This window comes from Pteropus medius, unplaced genomic scaffold, assembly GCF_902729225.1.
Source record: "Pteropus medius unplaced genomic scaffold, Ma_sr-lr_union100, whole genome shotgun sequence".
Lineage (NCBI taxonomy): Eukaryota > Metazoa > Chordata > Mammalia > Chiroptera > Pteropodidae > Pteropus > Pteropus medius.
Window position 1 is genome coordinate 4,401,351 of NW_024354886.1, and position 9,036 is coordinate 4,410,386.

The window sequence follows — 9,036 nt, forward strand, 5'->3', positions numbered from 1 at the left end:
CCATATTTCAAGATGTTTTCTCGCTTATGACTTGGTGGTTCAGATGGGCACTTCAGGTCACAGGGCCCCTTGTTGTCCCATGGTCAAACATTCAGTCTCTGTCGGAGCCTAGTAGCAAGTCGTATTGGACCTGCTGGGTCAGAAGGCCCAAGTGGTGAAGCCATGTCCCCTGCAGCTGAACCCTGCTGCATAACCAGCCTCTCCATACTCTCTCAAAGGATCTAGGCGAGACTCTATCCCATCAACTCTCTCCTAGCTCCTGGTGGTTCTCGGCTGTCTTTGGTGTTCCTTGGCTTGCAGACACATTAGTCCAACCTCTGCCTCTGCTAGAACATAACATTCTCCCGGTACAAGTGTGTCTTCATATGACATTTCCCTCATCTTAGAACACCAGTCATATTAGATTAGGGCTCACCCTAATGACCTCATTTTAACTTGATTACGTCTACAAAGACCTTATTTCTAAATGAGGTCACACTCTGAGGTATTGGGGTTGGAACATCAACACATCTTTTTGGGAAATGCAATTCAAACTATAACACACACCTCCCCCAAATCCAAAAAGACCTACAAAACATTGGGCCTCATTTTCAGTCATAGGTACTAGAAAGTACAACATTCACTTTTAAGGAAATAACTCAGTTTGCTCCATCCAAACCACTGGACCCCAGAAATTTTGTTGAAATGGCAAGTTCTTACATTTTTATGGGCTGTCTCCCACGCCCTGTCTTGCTTGGGCCTTACTAAGAAATCTAAAGTCCTTACTATGACCTCCTCATTAGGTCTAGTCAGAATAATTTCATCAGCAAAGTGATGTTCTATGAGACAGCAGAATGATAAAAATCCCCGCAGACTAGGTTATGAGGGAACAGGTGGATTGGCCTTGAGGCAACACTGTGAAGGTCTATACTGTCAGGCGGAAGACAAACAGGTGAGATAAATGGGGGTGTGACAGGTAGCCTGCAGTTTCCTCACACATGCAGTATCGCTTTTAGTTACCATCTGGATAGGGAGGGCAAGTTTCCGGGACCCTTCCTTGTGGTTCTTTACTCCATGACAGCCCTTATTCAGTGGTTCCAAGAGGCAATGTGAGGATTCAGCCACTGGTCAAGAATTCATTCAAGAATTCATTCAAGGCCATGTGGGAAATAACCACAGGTTGGGTCTATGATCAAACTTGGCTCACTGATTTATAATCCATTTATGATCCAACCATAAGCCCCTATTGGCTTTTTTGATTCCCAGGAATCAACAATTCAAGCCAGTGTCTAGTAATCTCTAAAAAAGTCTGAGAACGCTTCTTTCCTCAGGACACGGTTACCTTAGGAAACGGGTTCAGGGCCTTTTGAGGAAAGCTTTGGAGAGATTTATATTGCATGTATATGGGATTTCGCAAGATCCTGTCTCAAGGGGACCCGGTCTCAATTCAGGCTTCCTATCTATTTTATTCCTAAGGACACCGCAATCAATTAGTCACCCTCAAAACCTGTGCGGGTCAAAACATTCTGATCCCCATTTACTGATGCCCATTATACCTCTGGTGACTAAATGCTGACACTTGGTCTCTCCTACTCCAGGACTCCAGCTTTCCTATTGAAATATGAGAGCCCATCTCAGGAGTGAGTCTCCCCAACTACTCCTGGCCTATGGGAAACAGCCAGCACAGAGCTTGTCAAGGACACTGGTACTCTTGCAACTCTGTTTCTTTTTTTTTTAATCTTTTTTTTTTTTCCCACAACTGTATTTCTAATGCCCTCATGTTGGCTGTGTCTCCTGGGACTTCTCAGGGGATGCAGTGAGGAAGGGATACATGCGAAGGTCACATGTGACAAGTCCACTTCACATTTCTCCCTTCATGTGCCTTTCGATTCCTTCTACATAATTCCAGCACCTCAACTTCACTAAACGGAGGCCATCATTAAGTCCAAGTTTCAGTCAATCAGCCAAGCAAACTGCTAACTCCTACTGATCGAACTGGTATCCCTTCTCCCAGCTGCACAAACTAAAATACTGTGGCAGATTGCAAAATAAAATGGCCAAAAAGCCCTCCCCTCCACCCTGTCACACTGTGACTTTACTGCGACTTCCATCAAGAGGTGGGATCTATTTCTCCACTCCTTTATATCTGGGTTGGCTTTGTTACATACTGTGACCAACAGAATATGGCAGACATGATTTTGTGGTCTCCAGAAGCCTTGCAGCTTTCACTGTCTCTTCCTGCTCGGAGACAGTCAGGGAAGGAAGCTGGGGTTGACCTCCTCCTGGAAGATGAGAGGCCATGTGGAGAGATCATCCCAGCTAATGGCCAGCACCAAAAGGACAATTATCACGGGTAATTCATCCAGTCCCAGCCAAGCCACCAGATGACTACCACCGCATGAATGACCCCAGATGAGACCAGCAAAAGAAATGCCCAACTGAGCTGAGCTAAATCACTAACCCACAGAATCATAAGGAAATAAAGTGGTTTTTTGTTTGTTTGTTTGTTTGTTTTTTATGCCACCGAGCTATACAGTAGTAGATAACTGGGATACACATCTCATCCAGAGTTTCTGGTAAGTGATCTAATATTGATGAATCCAGTACTGTAACAGAAAGGCCCTCTCTGACGAAGCCTAGCGTCAGCTAAAACTGCAACTACAAAATGAGCAAAGGGGATGCCCAAAACAATGAAGATGAAGAAATGGCAGGGGAGTTAAGGGGAGAGGGTTCACCTGCAGCTCAGATCTCAGGGGTACCCAGCAAAGAGAGATCCCAAGGCGAGAAACCTATCATTCAGAAGAACAAAGCCTTGAGTGTGACCAAGGGGAGAGGGCCAAGGCCAGGTGAAGGGCGAGTTCACAGCTGGAGAGGAGTCAGGGGACTGAGAGGCCAGAGTGGTATTAAAGAGACAGGCAGTGTGTCAGGTGCTACACTCTTCAACGAATGAGGAGTGACCAGGGGTCAGTAGACGTCTGCAACAGTAGTCTTGTTAAATAGCGTGAGATTTAAAGCTGGGAGTTTGAGGGGAAGAGGGAAGGGTCATATTCTGGAAGTGGAGCAAGGACGTCACCAACCCTACCTCCTGGCCCAGCGGCAGGAGGAGTGAGGGAGAGAACACATCCACCGTTGGAGCTAGGAGTAGAGGAAGCAGTGTCTTCAGGGAGAACCAGTTTTCCAGAGGAGCTGAGTTCAAGAGGCCCAGTGGAGGTTTCAAGCAGTTGAGGGCAGGGGGGGAGGAGGGGCGGGCAGGGTAGGGGATGAGATGAGCGAAGGGGAAGAAAGACCAGATGGGGATTAGAGTCAGGCAGAAGGCTGACTGGGACATAAACGGATAAAGGTGTAATGAGATTAGTCCTGGTATCTGCAGCAGGGCAGTGGCGGGGCTGAGTGGCTGGCAAGGCTGTCAGGGAGAAAAGCAGGGTGCAGAGAAGTGTATATAGTCATACCATGGGGAAACAATCCCATATATGCAGGATGGGGGTGGGCGGTCTTGCCAGGTGTATGCGGTAACCTAGGCCAAGGACGTGGGGATGATGGACTTTTCCAGAACTCTCTCCAATCAACACCTTTCCAAGAATGGTCAAGAAAATTATTTTTTAAAAGTCAGTGAAAGAGAAGAGAGCACAAGAACAAATCCCAATATAGATTTGATGTAATATATATCCATGGTGGAATTTCAACTGGATTAGAAAAGAGTAGTAGTTTATTTAATAAGTGATGCAAACTCAACTGGCTATCTCACCAGGAAGAAAATGAGGCAGAACCCCTACCTCTTACCATAGCCAAATAAAAATAAATTTCAGACGTCTTAAATATATAAAAGTAAATAATATTCAGAATATATAAAACAGAGATTTTGAAAGACCTTTTAAACCAGACCAGAAAGCCAGAAACTATAAGAGAAAAGATAGCACATTTAATTACATAAAGATTACAAACTGTTTATGGTAAAAGATACCTAAGCCAAAGTCAAAAAGAGATTAATAAAATAAAAAAACATTTTAAAATCTGTGTGAGAGACAAGTTAATATCTAGATTATACAAAAAATTCCTACGAACTGATGAGAAAGACAAATAATTCATTGGAAAAAAGGAAAAGGATAAAAAGAGTTCACAGAAGAGCAAATCAAAATGTCTGATAAGCATATGAAAAGATGTTTAGCTTTACTAGTTGTCAGAGAAATGTAAATTAAATAGTGGGCCATTTAATACCCACAGATCAACAAAAAATAAAAACACAAATGACACCTATTGTCTGTGGGGATATGGAAGAATGGCTCTATTCTCATTCATTGCTGGTAAAAATGTGTTTCATTATAGCCTTTTTGGAAAACAATCTGGAAATATCTATTAAAAATTGAAATATACACCTGGCAATTCACACCTGAGACTCAACCCCCTTAAGAATAAAAACGAGAGCACACAAGAATTATATGTATGTACAAGAATATGTATTGTAGCATTAGTCACAGTGGTGAAAACAAAACAAAACAAAACAAAACTGAAAAACAAAGAATGCTCTTTAATAGGGCAATGAATGAATAAATGGTAGTGCATCCACATTGTGGAATATTATACAGCCATCAAAATGGATGAGTTAGAGCTATACAAACTGATACGAAGGGTTAAGTTAAATAAGCAAGAAGAAGAGATGTGTATATATAATAGAGTTACATTTTTATATAAAAACAGTGACAAAAATAATTCTACATATATCCCAATATTTTTATGTGAGATTCTTTCAACAAGCGGGAAATTTAGAAGGCCACACACCAGAGTGTTAGCATTGGTTTTCTGAGAGAAAAAAATCAAAATGAATAAATAAGTAAAAACTTTAAAAGAAAAAAATAGCATCTATGATAATAACCATTTTTTTTACCAACTTTTTGTAAACTAACACATGTGGGTGTGTATTAACGCATAGAGAGGCAAACGAAGGGGCAAGAGCCAACGTTATGATGGTAGATTTTCTCAGAGTAGGAGCATTTCGGGCGATGCTAATTTTCTTTCTCTTTCTTTTCAGTATGCTTAAATTTTTACAGTTGTAAGGGGGGTTATGCTCTTCAGGTCTTGTGGAAAAGGAAGAAGGTGGAGGCAAGGAAACTGCTCTGGCACCCTCTATCCCAGGTACCTCTCCCTGCCTGTTCTCTTCAATCACTCATCACAGTCAGAAAGTAGCTTGTTAGAGCGGTGGGGTGCCAGGGAAGTGTGATGTCATGGGCACCCAGGGAGAGGGCCTGGAAAAGGAGGGACTGCCAAGAGCCTCAAATGCTACAGAGAAGGCAGGTAGGACAAAGACTGGAACTGTCCCCACAATTTAGTGACATAGAAGTCTAAAGACCTTGAGCGGAGCAGCTGTAGTGGCATACAGGCATCAGAAGTCATCCTGCAGAGGGTAGAGGAGCATGAGGGGGTCAAGAGGCAAGCCTGCCTGGTAGACCAGAACAACACAGGGGCGGAGAAGGGTGGTTTGAATTAGATACCAACTTTAAAACGTGTGAGGGGCTACATGGGTTTTCAAATTTATTTAAAGGAGTATGCAAGCATAAAAAGTGGAAATCACAGCTGTAGACAACCCCTTCTGAAAAATGGCTGTGAATGAGAGAAAAAGGAGATGGCAGGACCTAGACGGGATTAGGGAACTTACTCCAAGATAGAGAGCTGAGCATGTTCATAGGCTTATGGGGCTGGGCCAGTGGGGAGGAGGAGGGGGTCCAATAGGCTTGACAAGAGATAATGTGTGGAGCCCCAGGGAGGCCCATGTTCCCAAGCCTGGCTGCACATCAGAATCACGCGGACAGCTTTTTCAAAATTCACATCTGGGCCCACCCCAGAACTACTCACTCAGACTTTCCAAAGATTGAGCCAAAGAATCTGAACTTTAAATAAATCCCTTGAACAGCATTAAAATATACAGCAATTATCTAGGAATAAATCTAACAAAAGATGTGCAGAAAGCATAGAGAAAAATGTTTAATTAACTGAATAAATGTGTGTGTGCATATACACCTGAGTATACACACATACACACATTACATATACATATAGATCATGTTCAAGGATTGGAAGACAAACTTCCAGGGCACAAACTTCCAGTTATAAGATTAACAAGTTCTGGGGATCTAATGTACAACATGGTGATTATAGCTAATAATACTGTGTTATATACTTACATGCTGCTAAGACGTAGATCTTAAATGTTCTGACCACACAAAAGAACTGGTAATTATGTGACAAGATGGAAGTGTTAGCTAATGCTGTCGTGGTCATTATTTTGCAATATATAAATGTATCAGATCAACGAGTTGTATACCTTAAACTTACACAAGGTTGTATATCAATTATATCTCAATAAAGCTGGAAAAAGTAATTACTTTAGGTCCCCCTATCCTATATCTTCTCTTCTTAACATGTGCCTCTTTTAAAAATAATAATAATAAAAGGATTAGAAGATTCCATGTTAAACAATTTATTGATTTATAGATTCGATGTAATCAAATTAAAATCCATTAAAAATGTTTTGTTTTGTTTTTTTCATGCTGGGGAGGGGGAAGAATGTGACAGCTTGATTCTAAAATACATATGGAAATGAAAGCACCAAAGATAGCTTCCTAAAAAAGAACGATATAGGAATATTGCTCTACTGGAGCAATAAGACTTTTAATAAAACTACAGTGATTCGGAGAGGGTGATATTTGTGCAAGGAGAGACAGACTGAGCAAAAGACTAAAAACTGACACTTGGGTTGTGATTCATGTGGCACTAAAGAGTACAAGGAAAGATGGGCCTTTTCAGTAAACAGATCAAGTGTTCATAAGAGGAAAAAAAGAAACCGGACCCTTACCTCACACCATAAACAAATCCCAGGTGGGTTGTCATTATATGGAGAGCAGAACAATAAAGATTATAAAAGATAATAGAAAGTGAAAGAGAAGATTTAGGATAAAAACCTCAGAATGGTAACAGATTTCTTTTCATGACACGAAAGCACCAATCTTAAATGAAAAATCTGACAAATTTGGTTTCATTAAGATTAATAAATACTCTCCTCCTACTGGTTCAGCTATGGCGGCCGTGAAGACCCCAAACCCCAAGGCCAAGGTGACCTGAGCCTAGGCAGTGTTGGTGGTCATCATCAGTGAGGCCCAGGAGTTGCAGGACATGCTGAGAACCAAGTTGGGGCCTAAAGCCACCATGAAGATGCTTGTTTCTGGTGCCGGAGACATCGAGCTTACCAAAGATGGCAATGTACTGCTTCAGGAGATGCAAATTCAACATCCGACATCCTCCTTAATAGCCGAAGTAGCAACGGCCCAGGATGACATCCCTGGTGATGGTACCATTTCCAAAGTCCTGACCATCAGAGAACTGCTGAAACAGGCAGCTCTCTGCACTTCTGAAGGTCCTCATCCCGGAATAATAACAGAAGGAGTAGAAGCTGCAAAGAAAAAGGCACTTTAGCTTTTGGAATAAGTCAAAGTAAGCAAAGAGGTAGACAAGGCAACACTCATGGATGTGGCCAGAACATCTCTATGCACTAAAGTTCATGCTGAACTTGCTGATGTCTTAACAGAGGCTGTAGCTGACTCCATTTGGCCATTAAAAAACAAGATGAACTTATTGATCTTTTCACAGTTGAGATTATGGAGATGAAACATATATCTGAAACCAATATAAGCTACATCAGAAGTCTTGTTTTGGACCATGAGGCACCACATAGCGATATGAAAAAAAGAATAAAAGATGCAGACATCCTCATATGCAGTGTGTCATTAGAATATATATTTAAAAAAGTGAATTCTGGCTATATATAATGTATACATATATGTATGTATGTATGTATGTATGTATGTATGTATGTATGTATATATAACAGTGCAGAAGAGAGAGAAACTAGTAAAAGCTGAAAGGAAATTCATCAAAGATGAAATTTAAAAAATCATAGAACTGAAAAAGTCTGTGGTGACTCAGATAAAGGATTTGTTGTTATTAATCAAAAGGGAATTGACACATTTTCCTTAGATGTTCTTGCAAAAAAAGGCATTGTAGTTCTGTGCAGAGCTAAAAGGAGAAATGTGGAAAAGCTGACTATTGTTTGTGGTGAGACAGCTCTAAATTCTTTCGATGGTCTAAATCCTGATTGTCGAGACATGCAGGACTTGCCTGTGAGTATACGTTGGGAGAAGAGAAGTTCATCTTTATTGAGAAATGTAACAATCCTCTGGTCAAAGGACCGGAGAAGCATACACTCACTCAAATCAAAGATACAATAAGAGATGGCTTGAGGGCTGTTAAAAATGCTGTTGATGATGGCTGTGTAGTTCCAGGTGCTGGTGCAGTGGACGTGGCAATGGCAGAAGCCCTGATGGAATATAAGCCCAATGTACAGGGCAGGGCCCAACTCGGAGTTCAAGCATTTGCTGACTCATTGCTCATCATTCCCAAGGTTCTTGCTCAGAATTCTGATTTTGACCTTCAGGAAACACTAGTTAAAGTTCAAGCAAGACATTCAAATTCAGGTCAACTTGTGGGTGTGGGCTTAAACACAGGCGAGCCAATGGTAGCAGCAGAAGTAGGTATATGGGATAACTATTGTGTAAAGAAACAGCTTCTTCGCTCCTGCCCTGTGATTGCCAATATGCTCTTGGTCGATGCAATCATATAAGCTGGAAAGTCTCCTCTAAAAGGGTGAATTGAAGCTTCCCTTATACCATCTGAATTATGAAGAGTCTATAGAGTGATCCTAAGAATACAGCTTTGGAATTTTTGTCCAAGCGTCAAATAATTTTCAAAGGAATTTTCCTTTCCCATATGAAAAAAGGGAGAGAACCCTGGCACCTACTCAAATTCCAAAGTCTGAAATTATAATTACGGTGTTTTTTTAATTGCAGTCTGTGTACACACATAAAGCAGGCCATTTTCACCCAATGAACAGGATGTTTTTGCTTTAGCTTCAATGATAAAAATATATGTTAGAAAAGCATGTTATCTACCTTATTAAATATTATTCCTTGAAAAAAAAAACGGATTAATAAATAATTCCATTTATACAAC

At 41.2% G+C, this 9,036-nt stretch overlaps 1 pseudogene; it reads left to right on the forward strand.

Annotated features, from left to right (window-relative positions):
• Nucleotides 1–7,047: 7,047 nt before the first annotated feature.
• LOC120597569 (T-complex protein 1 subunit zeta-like) lies at nt 7,048–8,674 on the forward strand (annotated as a pseudogene).
• The last annotated feature ends 362 nt before the right edge of the window (nt 8,675–9,036 follow it).